At 45.2% G+C, this 12405-nt stretch overlaps 1 protein-coding gene across 6 annotated transcripts in view; it reads right to left on the bottom strand.

Moving 5' to 3' along the window:
* ELF5 (E74 like ETS transcription factor 5) overlaps nucleotides 1–5680 on the bottom strand; it is a 30035-nt gene extending 24355 nt beyond the window's left edge. The window contains exons 1-2 of one of the 6 annotated variants that reach the window (XM_033410405.2): nucleotides 3423–5074; nucleotides 1930–2044 (exon numbers count right to left, since the gene is read on the bottom strand). The gene's annotated coding sequence lies outside the window, so the exon portion shown is untranslated. Of the gene's footprint in view, nucleotides 1–1929; nucleotides 3393–3422; nucleotides 5075–5544 lie in introns of those variants that run through there. The other 5 variants (XM_004263993.4, XM_004263994.3, XM_033410419.2 and 2 more) reach the window with 5 other exon arrangements.
* Between the last annotated feature and the right edge of the window lie 6725 nt (nucleotides 5681–12405).

The following is a 12405-nucleotide window of genomic DNA, read 5'->3' as shown; positions in this document are numbered from 1 at the left end:
CCAGGTGGCAGGTGCTGGGAGTTTGGGTGACAACGCAGGTGGGTCTGTTTAAGAAGTCATGAACCTAATTGCGCATGCTGGCGAGTGGGCAGCTTTGGGAGAAGATGACTGGTCGAGGCTGGAAAGGGGATAGAAAAAAACGGGCTGGGGCTTCTACTCATAAGCATTCTTGCCCCACCAGTCTCATCTTCCAAGTTTCCTTTTGCTGTTTCCCATATTCCCACAATTCAAAAAAAGTGAATTCATGTTTGGTGAATTAGAAAAATCTGTTCACCCAACTTCTATTATGATTATCGCAATAATGTTGATGAGATAGCGTGGTTCTGCTCCCTTCTGCAAAGGGGACACAGCAGCTCAAAAATCACACAGCTGGGAAGTGTCAAAGCAAAGACTAGATTCCAGGTTATTAAGTGCATGGAATTTTAGATGGTCAGGAGCTTATTAATCATCTCGTCCAGTGTTTCCCAAGCTTTAGTCATTCGCCTGCCACCGTGATAACTTCCTTAATATATTAAAAAAAATCACTTCCCTTTTTATTTTAACATAACCACATTTATTTAAAAGGAAAACTTTACATCACCACTATAAATGGAAAGTCGGTATTCGTTTAACATACATAAAAATAAAGACATAAGCATTGAAATAAAAATTAGTCATCCGTGCACCTCCTAGGTCAGAGGTTCACAAACTACAACCTACCGGCACAATCTAGCCCACTACCTATTTTTGAATGGCCCACAGCTAAAAATTATTTTACACTTTTAGATGGTTACATATTAAATGGTTATATAAGTACACACATGATGTACTTGATTTTTGCCTTTAGGCCTGCAAATCCTAAAATATTTACTATCTAGTGCTTTAAGAAAAAGTTTTCTACACCTGACCAGATTTATCTCACGTTTCATGAGTGTTCGGAGTACCACATGTTGCAAAGTACTGAGCTGGTCTAATCTTTCCCTGCACCCATTTTACAGCTGAGAAAGTTAAGGCCCAGGAAATTTGTGTAACTTTGTCAAAGTCACACAACGTTATGGTATACAGAATTCTTAAGGTTTTTTTCCAACCCATCTGCTTCCCTTTCTAAAAACACTCAGCCTCATCTGTTCACAGACGCATCCCAGGTTCACTTATACGTCAAATAGGACCTCAGTACCGAGACGGGCAGGGATTGTGTGGTTGAAAACCAAAGATCAATTCTTTGGGGATGTTTGCAAATCTGTCTATCTATCATCATCACTATCAGATGTGCATGAGAACTGTGCTCCAGACGTAGATAAATAACTGAGTTCGAATTCTCACATGTAGGCACCCTCGCTGGGCGTCATCAAAGGTTCACCAGACCGCACTAGGAAGCCTCCTTCCTGGTGCCCGGAGAGGGTTAATGTGCCCAGCAGATTATCACCTTCTTAGATCTCCCGCTGCGAGCCATATCAAACAGAAGTCAAGGCTGCCTGGGTTTGGACTCTGATTTTCCCACGGATTGATTGGTTTTATATCCAGAGCAGGTGGCTGGATGAAGAGGGATGGGGGTGGGAGATTATGAAGGAGGGAAGGGCCCCTGGAGCCCAAAGCCCCTTCTTCTTTCTGGACATGACCCCAGAAAAGTTCTCTTAAGTGAGGGCTCAAGGTAAAAATGCCCCCTGCCCTTCTGGGCTGGAGGCTCAGAAAATGGAGGAAGAGAATGGCAGGCCTCTGACATGACCTTCACTGCTGGGCTTGGAGAAAGGAGAGGTGGCCTCCATGTGGAGGAAAATAGAAAACAGTTCCCAGGTCTTCGACGTCAATTAGGAATCCTCCAGATACATAACGTGACAGTAGGAGTGCACTCTTCCTCATCTCTGCCTAGCAAAGCTCTCAAAAGTCATTTGGTAAATTGAATTTGATCATATAAAAATTAGGAATATTTTTGACCAGTATGATATTTACCTCCTTTAAAGATTTCTTTTTTTTCTTCTTTTTGCACCAGCCCACTGGCTTGCTCTGTAATCTCTCCAGGGCTGTACACAGCACCGTCTGTATCTGATTCCCTTTGGTGGTTCTTCTATGGCAAATTATATCCATCAAGTTTTCTTAAAGGGCTGTCTTCAGGTGTACAACATGCATTTTTCTTCTGTAATTACCTTTTGCTTTGTGGAAGATGTGTTTTATAAAAGGCAGCAGCTTTTTTTTTTTTTTTTTTTGCTATTGCAGTGGGAGGACGGGGTGTTATTAACTCTGGATTCTCCACAAGAGACCTCGGGCACTTAGCCAGTGGGCTCTAGGTGTGAAAGTTTGGGAATAATGGCTGCTTTGTGTTCCACAGCCCAGCTTCTTAGGCTCTCTATGGTCCTTTTAATAATTGAACATTTTAGCCCTTAAGATTCCTTTAATGTAGGTGGAACAGGGTGGTGGGAGAGAACAGCTATTTGAGGACCCTCTTCTCAGTGAAGACGTTGGTGCCCAGTGATGTGTAAGGCCAGGCCTGAAGTTAGAATATGTATTCCCAGTGGGGGGGACAGTGACCCTAGAGGGAAAAAATTGGTTCTTGAGGGTCAGAAAAATCTTAGCCATTATAATCCTTTATGACCCTCCAAAAGGTCATAGTACATAAATGATAAACAGTAAATCTGTGATATTAACATTTCATGGAAGGGGTACGATTAAGAAACAGTGATCTAAAAAGGCTCCCTAGAGGGTGTGATAATGAAAAAAAAGGTTGAGAAGCACTGTGTTAGAACTAGAATCAGCAGCAGGACAAGAAGGGATGTCTAGGGAGGGTCCTAGGCCTGCTGTTCTAACCACACATTTTTGTTTTTTGAGGGGCTGGCTGGTTTGTCATCACAGAAGGAGCACTGGCCTGGGAGTCATATACTTGCTCCTCGCCGAGCCTCAGTTCTTCATCTGCTAAATGGACACACCGATGAGGTGGACTCCAAGACCTGCCCCAGCTGCGTGACTTTCTGCAGGAACCCACTGGAGTGGGCCGACACATCCACACATATGCACGCGTACGCACACGCATATATACGGTGGTATAGTTGGATGGTGCAAACTGGAGTACAATTCAATCACTACAGAGATGCAACTTTTAGCTCTAAAAATCCCCCCGATTTTCTCTTCTCCCTTTCCTCCTATGCCCACTGTGGACTCTGGACATTCTTTGCCTGGGCTAGCCAGGCACCTTAAGTACTCTGGACCCTCACTCACGGCCCATCCACAGACCCACGGCAGTTGGAATCAGTTTCCCCAAAGTGTAGTCCACATTCTAGCTGCCTAATAAGTAGGAAAGGGTCAAGCACATTCCACACAAGGGGGAGGAATCAAGTGGGTTCTCTTCCATGCACGAGAAAGGCTGGCTGGACCTTTGGGAATGGCGTGGACGCTCAGGTCCCCAGTGCCTGCAGAGGCTTCCTATCCCTTCTGAGAGTCGGCTCACTCACCAAGGTGCACGGGGAGGGTCCACACAGTCAGAGAGACAGGGCTGGGGGCTTCCTGCCCTCACACGAGTCAGAGGCAGCAGTCACAGGTGTGGTGTCCATGGCACCTCTGCTCAGCCTTCCAGAGAGAGCAGAAGCAGAAAACCACCCAGCCTTGGCCAGTTAGCCAGAGGAGGAAAATTCCTTCCTGACCCTGGCAGAGATCATCAACTTCACTTCGGGCATGTGACCAAAAATCCACCCAGTGAAGCACCTACACATTGGCTGTTTATGCGCTAATACATCACTGGGCAGAACAAGGCTGTGAGGTTGTAAACCATGGAGAAGGGGGCCGGGGAGGGCCTTCCCTGATCCCACCACCTGGGCAATCTCACTGAGAAAAATAAAGCTTTTTGTCCTCTAAAGCCTCAGCGATATCCCAGTGTCCATCAGGTCCCAAGCCCTGTGGGCAGGTCAGGGTCCACTTCCCACCTTTTGGACCTCCCTAAGAAGGGACACATGGAGGAAAACCCACTGGACTATTTCAATACTTGCTACTAAAGGATTGTGGGTTGGCTGCTTGAGTGTTTGCTCTGGGAGAAACCACAGCAGCTGTGAGAGCTGCCTCGCTGACGTCTTGCCAAGTGATTCCTCATCTTTCTTTGGCTTGTGTAGGGAGTTTGCTAGTTAGTTTGTTTTTCATTGTTTTTCTGAAGATTCAGCAAAGACTCATAGGAGGTATGCCGTATAGTTTACTGTGGGCTCCAGTACAAAGTTCATCAGCTTTGGTTTGGATTAAATCCACTGGGGTTGAAATCCCACCTCTGCCACCCACAAGGCAAGGGACGTGGGACACGTTTCTTACTACTCAGCCTGCAGAAATTGTATTTTTTATTCTTTATTTTTGTTTCATACAAAGTGTGTTATGTAAAAATCCATGACCCTCTCTGAGCTCATCTTTAAAATGCCTCATCTCTAAAATGGGGATTTTAAACACAATACTCAGGATATCCCAAGGATTTAACCAAATTAGATAATACATGTAGATGAGTAGGCATAATACGTATGTCCATTCCTGTCCCAGCGGGGGGGAAAGAAAATCAATCATTGTCAATATATCTAAAAGGTTGCTACTCAGGTGACTTCTTTGAAAAGAAGAAAACCAATCTGTGAAAACTCTTGTCAACAGCACCTTGAATCATGAAAAACATTCTCACAGAGAACATGGGGACAAAAGATTTAAGCTTTCACTCAGAGGGACAAACAACCCCTCTCCCTGCGTCTTTAGACTAAAACATGAAGCTGTCTCCCTCAATCACTTTACCTTTCTAGGCCTCAGTTTCCTCATCTGTAAAGCGAAGAGGTTGTCCCTAATGATGTCTGATAACCTTTCCAGTTTGTAAAATTCTTAGCACATCCAAATGAACGTGGGTCCCCAGCTCCAGCTGGAGAAGGGAGCATGTGCTACTGGTGGCTGCCAGCAGGGGGCGAATGCACAAGAACACCACATACTGCAGAGTCTTTGCAGAGGTCTGAGAATAAATACAGTGGAAAAACCCTAACCATTGCTTTTCTGGAAGCATTCTATATGGAGGTGGTGTGAGAGGGCAGAACGGGTTTCCTTTAAGCTATTACGTAAGACAATCTCTTGAAAAACGCCCTAATCTGTAATAAGGCAGCTATCTTCTCTGTTTCAAGGTGGGGGGGATCCATGAGCAGGCCGATGGGAAAAGGAGGCGTTTAGGCAGGAAAAGGTGGGCTTTCCTTGAAGCTGAATATTTTTTGGTGTAAAATCCAGCTTCCCTTCCTAAGGTTAGCTTTAGGAAGGGTAGAGAATAGAGTGCCTGTATGCATTCTCTCTTAGTTAGTTCCCCTTGGTTTAATCAAGTGATCCAGAGGCAGTGGGGGCTACCACGGCGGTGGTGGGTGGCTGGCTACACAGCCTGAGGATGCAAAAATGTCTCTTTCAGGTAAGCAGTTAAATCCCACTCAAACAGCTCCCGGGAGGCACTGTGACTGATGGACATGGCAGGAGGGCGGGCAGTCTGGAGCTGGGGACAGACCCACAGACCCAGGCCCCAGCCGGAGGCTCTAAGCCCTGACACCCCTTACAATTCATCCAAAAGAGCAAAGAAAAGGTGCTTACTTGAGGACAGCGGTGCTGGGTCCAAAGAGGAGGTTTTCAAGGCAAGAGAAGGCGGGCGCTCCCAGCACCGGCGTACAGTGGAAATAAAGGCACCTGTAGCCTTGTGATATAAGTAACACCTACAGACAGGTCCGTTTGGTTTTTCAGGTTTATGCACAGCCCCTTTGATGACGGTGACATACAGTGTGACACGGCGCCTTGGAGGGGGGAATGGTTCTCACACGCAGAAAGTTTACCTTTATCCTGCCTTTGTGCCCAGCTCACACACACCCCGCCCCCTCCCCCTGCAACCCGGGGGAATCAGTAAACAAGCCGAGAATTCTTGCCTCTGGGAGCTTTCTGGGATCCTGTGTTTGCTGGGAACTCTCTTTAGGGCAAGCTGGAGGGGAAACCCTGGGAATCCAGCTGTGGTGCCCATGTCTGCCGCCCCCCTCCTGGGCTGACAGAGTCCTGCGAATTTGGATATCCCGTCATCCTCCCCCCGCCCCGCCCCCGCGCAGCTTGGCAAGGTGGAAGGGTAGGATGGGGCAGTGGTTAAGAACACAGACTTTGCAGCTAGATGACTTTTTTTTTTTTTTTTTTTTTGCAGCTAGATGACTTTGAATTCAAATTCTAGGTGCATCATTTTCTAGTCGTGTCACCTTGAACCACTCAACTAGCTAGTTAATAAGGTAACTAGCTCTAATGCAAATAGCAGGGCCTACCCACTGGGTGCGCTGGGGGTCATATGAGGTCCTGCAAGTGAAGTACTGAATGAGCCCTTTGTTTCGCTGTGATCATAGCGTTTTCTTTGACGGAGCACGTTAATCAGAAAGCTCCTCTCCACCACTTCCTCCGACCTCATGCCTTCCGAGCAGATGAAGGGAACAGCCAGCTTGTAGAACCAATGTTGGGCCTTGCTTCCACTTTTTCACACAAAGCATAACCGGCCATCGGACACATGAGCTATTCAACTTCTAACCTCTTTGGACATAACACGCAATGTGGTGGCTTTCTCCCTTCCTCTCCTCCTTACGGATGGAGAAATGAAGAGGTTTAGCGGTTCAGTCAGGTGTCCACAGCTTCTAGGCTGGGGTCTGACTTGGATGTCAGCTCTCAGGTGACTTGCTGAGAACTACCTGCTTCCCTGTAAGAGCAGAAACTCAACCCAACTCAGGCTGAAAATAGAGTGTCTCCTGGTTGCCTCAGGACAGCATTGCCAACCCTCTGCCTTTCTGCCCTGTGCTTCCAGCTCTCCTGGGCAGCCAAGAGCTTATGTCCAAATTGCAGACTCCAAGCTTTAGAGTGAAAGCAGGGACTGGTTTGTTAGGTTTTCTTGGGAACACTGGGGACGGGTGCAAACATACAAAAACACATATACAATCTGGAGAAACAAAAGGTAGCTCATTAGAGGACTCAGGTGTCATCATGGAAAAAGTGTTGAAGGAAGATAAGGGGATTGCCTAGGCTGCTGACTTGCTGTGTAACCTCAGGCAAGTCAGGTAGCTTCTCTGGGCTTCATTTCCCCTGATGGTAAAAGGAAGAGGTTGGGTTAGAATAGTGATTTTCAAACTGTGTTCTGAAGAACCCCAAGGGTTCCCTGGAGCCCCCATAAGAGCTGCTGGGGGTGAGAGGATGAAAGCAGAGTGGGTTAGGTTCTGGGCTGTTCCTCCCTGATTCAGTAAGAGCATCTCAGCTTTTATACAAATCTTCAGGATAAGATTTCTCTTGAACAAAAGAATTCGCACTTAAAAAGAGTTTGCAAAGAACTGGATTAGGTGGTCCTTGAGATTCCTTTGAGCTCTAAAATTCTGTGATTTGCTTCTTCCTCTTCAGCATCTAGGGGACTGGTATGGTCCCCTAGACCCATAGAAACCCATGTTTCTCACCATTGGGTACTTTCCCATCTTGTCAGTAGTTTTGGAAAGTCTTCTTGTGTTTGTATCCACACACATATGTTCTTCTCAGCAGAGAGGTTTTCATGGAAAACATCTTGTTCTGCTATCGTTTTTAGAAAAGAATCTTTTGGAGAAATTATATTTGTTTCTATGCTGTCTTGGTGCAACTATTTCAAGTTTCTGGCAATGAATGTGATGACAACAAACTGTGTTGGTCCTGAATGTGTAATACTGCATATCTGGGTGCCTTTGTGGGGAATTACTGGCTTCTGGACTAGTGGATAAAAGGGGTGATTAAGATAAAACCAAAATAAAAGAGGAATTTGACTCTAATGGAGTCTAACTATTACATTGAACCTAAATTTGATTGGAGTGGAGATCTTGGATGGTATCAAACACTAAGCTCATAAAACCTGTATTTGAATGTCAGAAGGGGGCAGAAGAAGGAATGAAGTATTTTAGACTTTCCAGCCCATCCTCCTTCTGCTGTCTCAACCACGTAGCAATAACAGGTAACACGAATTAGGCTTACAAGAGCCACAGAGTGACTAAGCCTGGATTCTGGAGGGAGACTTCATAGGTTTGAATCCTGGCTTTCCATTTTCTGGCTGGGTAAGTCTGGGAAGCTTATTTATTACCCTTAACATCCCAGTTCCCTCATCTGTAAACTGAGGGAAAAAGAATGCATCCCTTATAGGGTGCTGGGTGAATTAAATGAGTTCAAAGCTGGGAATTGGTGAGAGCCCTAGTGTGTGCTCTGTTATCTATGGGCTGCCGTGACATTTGTTAAAGTAATTAAACAAGGAGGCCGTTTGACTGTGGTGGCTTTAATGCCTGGGTAACCCAAGCAAGCAAACTGAAACCTAAGCCAGAGTTGATTGTAAATGTGCTCGTATCCGAAAAAAATGAAATTAAAAACCACCAATCATGGGCAGCAGACTGGGATTTCCCAAATAAAGCAACTGCTTAAGCTATAGCCAATCAGATAATTTCCTTGCTTTGCTTCCACGTCTGTACTATAAAAACCATTCCCCTGGCTCTTGTTGGTGGAGCGCTCTTAAACACCTAACCACTTCCAGTTTGGCAATGCCTGATTGGAATCGAAGTTTGCTCAAATGAATGCTTGAAAAATTTCATATGCTTCCTTTTATCTTTTAGTGCATTCACTGCCTTAAATTCTCACAACTCTCTGATGAGGGTATTACTTATTATCCCCATTTTACAGGTAAAGGAACTGAGACACAGAGAGGTGAAATAACTTGCCCATGGTCACACAGCTCGTAAGTGGCAGAGCAGTATTTTCTGGCTCCAGAGCCCTTTCTCTTAACTACCATGCTAACCAGTCTCTAGGTGCTCCTGGGGTGGCTGCATGGGGACAGGGAAGAGGGAATCACACGTAGAGCATTTACCATATGCCAAGCATTGTGCTAAAATTGCTCACCTGCTGTACCTTGGTTATTTTTCACAGTAATCCTGGGAAGTAGCTATCACTACCTTCTTTTTAGGATGAAGAACCAGAGGTGCCAGGCTTGCTGGGTGTCACCCAGCTGGGAAGTGATCAAGCCTGGGTTGAACTCAGGGCTGCCCAGTGTTAAAACCACAATGTAGACAAAGAAGCTCAAGTTGGCGTCTCTCCATTTGCTCTGGCTTCAGCACTGGCCTCAGAGGGGGTCCTTCCCCCTCTGTTGGTTCAAGATCCCTGAGTCTCATGGCTGTCGCTGGCATAGTCTACCTCTCAGTGTAGAGTAGAAATTGATTCCCTGGTGTCTGGCATGATTCTTGGGACAAAGAAGATGCTCAATATACGTGCATGTATCATGGAAGTGAACTAAAAGACAAGTCACCTGACGTAAGGCTGGAGGTTCCTACCCAATTCCTTTTATGAGATGTAATGGGTTCCGTGCTTTTCCTAGATCCTACCCCCATTTAACCTGGGCCAACATTTCTTTAGTCATTTTTCTCTCCCCCAATCTGCTACCCTCACCACCACCCCAAGAGGCAGCACAGGCTGAAAACAAAAGTGAGTTAAAAAATACACTTAGGTAAATTCACAGACGATGCCGTTAGCAGGACAGGTTTTCAGGGCGATGGTGAAGTGTGTGAGCTTTGGATTAAGATCCCTGTCTCTATTATCCTAAAACTATTTTTTTAGAAAATAGTCTGTTGGAGAAATTACATTTTCTATGCTCTACTGGTTTAAATATTTAAGAATGAAAAGTTTTCTTTCAGTAGGCATATATGATAACCAACTCCTGGCACCTGCCACCTGGGAGCCATTAGATGAAGCAACAACTTTTCAGGACCTCAGTTTCTCATCTGGAAGTATTTCCTGTGATTCCCGGTGCACAGTTAAGTTCTCACCGAGTGGTGACTATGGTCTACGGAGAGAAACGCAGAGGTTGATTGAGATCGCCGGATTTTGAAGTTTACCATACCAAGTAGGATAATATTGCCCTCCTGCAATGAATAGTCCCAGTTGCTACCATTTATCTGGCATTTACTAGGTGCCAGGAACTGTCTAGGCATGCTACGTGTATTAAAGCATTTAACCTTTGCATCATTCCTCTGAGGTAGGTACTATTATTATTATCTAAAATTCACTAATGAGGAAACAGGCATAGAAAGTTCAGGTAACTTACTCAATATCACACAGCTGGTAGAACTGCAGGTAAGATTTGAGCCTAGGAAGATGGCACCAGAGTCCACAAGCTTCCCCATTATGCTATCATTTGGTACCTCTAGGAGGCAGGATCTAAGTTGAGGAGATATCCATTTTCTTAGGCCTCCCAGGTTGCTGGCAGGATCCTTGAAAGCAAGGACAAGGGTTATAAACCTATTGTCCCCTAAAACACCTAGCATGAACTTAAGCACAAATAAGTGCTACAGCAATTCTTGTTGGCTGATTTTGTATTTGCTTTATTTCCTCTTTGGGTGTCTTTCCCCAGTTTCCTATATTCAACTCATCCTTTAGCTGTACATGCCGTCCATTTTCCTAGCCAGGAGCCCCAGTTCAGCAGATAGCAGCCGTGAGGTAGCTCCCCTGATAATCCCTCCTTGGCTATGAGCCTCATGGAAGTAATGGATCTTTGTGTGATTTCCAGCACAGAAGGCATCGTGGAGGTTAAACAATAGCAAAGTCAATGGCTGACAGAAGCATAATGAAAATGAAGATAAGGATACTGAGTTTGTCACTATAAGGTTGAATTATGATAATGTTTATGGAACAGCAGACACAATTGCGTGACTGTATTTTTAGTCTCCCTTCTTCCTGTAAAGATACTGGAAGCCAACCTAATCAGATTTTCTGTTTTAGGTTAGCCCAAATGAATCTGAATAAATAATGGCTATACAAAGGCATGGATCTGAGAGGCCCAGCTAAGAGAAGCCTTCTCAAAGGAAGAATTCTTCAAGACAGTATTTTCTTTAGTTGCTTTCCTACCAAACATCAGTCCCCTGGCAGGCATGAGAGCTTGCTTCCTGAGAGAATTGTTGGGGGTGACAATTTGAGGAATGGATGCCACCACTGACTCCTGTGGCCAGTCCATGGTGTCGGTTGGAGGATGGTGTAGTGTGGTATTGAATGGACCAGTCCCTGCAGCCATGGCTCCTGTGCTTGGTTAATTCAGGAACCACATTAATAACAGGCTATCATTAGATAATCAATCAGTCAGTCATTGAAGACTTAATCCTCCTGTAGGTGAGCTGACATTGGACTTACTGGGTAAACTTATCTGAACCTCAGTTTCCTGAGGCCTGTCAGTGGGAGTGATCACACATGGAGTTTCATAAAGTGTGTTTCCACACGGATATCCATGTCTCCACACTAAACTCCTCACTTCTGCCAGTTGTCATCCAAAGGCATGTCTTTGGTCAAGGGACCGTGGGTGGGGGTGGCCGTGAGGATGGAGGGTGAAGGGTGAGGAGGAATGCTGGGGGAAATTTGTAGCAGATCCACGTAGATCTACTCTCATTAGTCAACCAAATCTTATTTCTGAGATGCTGTTGATTATAATATACAACATTGATTTAGGTCACTGTGGGGAGAAAACATTATGTTAAACGTGCAGATAGATTATACAGCCTATCCTGATTTCAGAAAACTTAAAATGTGGACTCGGTAAATATAGCAATTAAAATATATATAATAGGCCAGTAGTTTCAGGAATAGAAAAAAGTGAGGCCCAGTTGTAGCCTTCAAGTAATAGACACTTTAGCAAAGAATTCAAGAGGAAACATTTAGAGGGAGTATATAAGTCCAAATGTTGAGTTAGGGACTGTAGGACCTGAGGAAGCGGGAGGACAATAAGGGCTGGAACAGTCAGAAAAAGCTTCTTGTGGGATGTGGCATTTGAGCTGGGCCATGAAAAATTGGAAGGACTTGCTAAAAATGGTCGCTTATCATGTGCCAAGTATAACACCTGTAGGAGTTGGGGTTGTTATTATCCCCATTTTACAGAAGGGGAAACTGAGTCTCAAAGAGCTTCAGTCATTTGCCCAAGGTCTACAGCTAACAAGTAGCAGAGCCAGAGTTCAATCCTAGGATTGCGTAATTTAAAGCTCAGGACATGGCCCACGGTGCTCTGTAATGTCTGGGATGAGCAGAAGGACAGGCTCTTTCAAAGAAGAGGAAACCTGCAGGTGTGTGGAGAGAATGTGCATGCGATAGACGAGGAGCTTGTGGAAGGTTGGCTTGAGCCTAACACATGCCACCATGTGGCGGCCCTGGAGGTCTGAATCATGCTGTCTGGCGCACCCACCCCTATGAACAAGGGGGATCCTAGTTGACGAGGACTTTAAATTTGAGGAGCCCTCAGATCTTGTCTGCTCTTCAGGGGCAAATTTGTGCAGGTCAGCAAGGATACTTGGTCAACAAATTTGAGTTTTCTCTTACTCTTCACCCATGTATTTTTCCAGGATTGCACTGTTCTTTCTTACAGAGGTTGTTACAGGGTTTTCTTCTTCCACTCATTTTGATCTAACACTG

This window comes from Orcinus orca, chromosome 8 (assembly GCF_937001465.1).
Source record: "Orcinus orca chromosome 8, mOrcOrc1.1, whole genome shotgun sequence".
In the NCBI taxonomy this organism is placed as follows: Eukaryota; Metazoa; Chordata; class Mammalia; order Artiodactyla; family Delphinidae; genus Orcinus; species Orcinus orca.
The sequence above is the reverse complement of the archived record's forward strand: the minus strand, read 5'-3'. Positions and strand labels throughout refer to the sequence as shown.